At 75.4% G+C, this 301-nt stretch overlaps 1 protein-coding gene across 2 annotated transcripts in view; it reads right to left on the bottom strand.

The window, feature by feature from the left end:
* Positions 1-301, bottom strand: part of BATF3 (basic leucine zipper transcription factor, ATF-like 3) — a 9,010-nt gene that overhangs the window by 4,686 nt on the left and 4,023 nt on the right. The window lies entirely within an intron of this gene.

Genomic DNA, 301 nt, shown 5'->3' with positions numbered 1-301 from the left:
CACACACCCCACCTCCCGGGTCTGAGCCCCCCGCGCCGGCCAAGGTGCCCCCGTCCCCCGGGGTCTGCTCAGCCCCCCGGGAACCGGGGGAAAGCCCGCACCCCCGGGGCACGGCATTGCCGGGCAGGAGCTGCCTGAAAATCCCCCCCGGAGAGCCCCGGCCCCGGCGCCCCCCCCGACTCCTGCTTTCCCCCTCAGAAATAACCCCCCCACACTTTCTCTTCTCCCCAAATCTCCTGCCGGCGGCGGGGCGCGGAGGCCAGGCTGCCCCCCGGGAGCCGACCCCTCCAGCGGCGGACCC

Source organism: Calidris pugnax, unplaced genomic scaffold (genome assembly GCF_001431845.1).
Source record: "Calidris pugnax isolate Ruff unplaced genomic scaffold, ASM143184v1 scaffold24, whole genome shotgun sequence".
Taxonomy (NCBI): Eukaryota; Metazoa; Chordata; class Aves; order Charadriiformes; family Scolopacidae; genus Calidris; species Calidris pugnax.
Note: the sequence above shows the minus strand (reverse complement) of the source record. Positions and strands in the feature narration are given on the sequence as shown.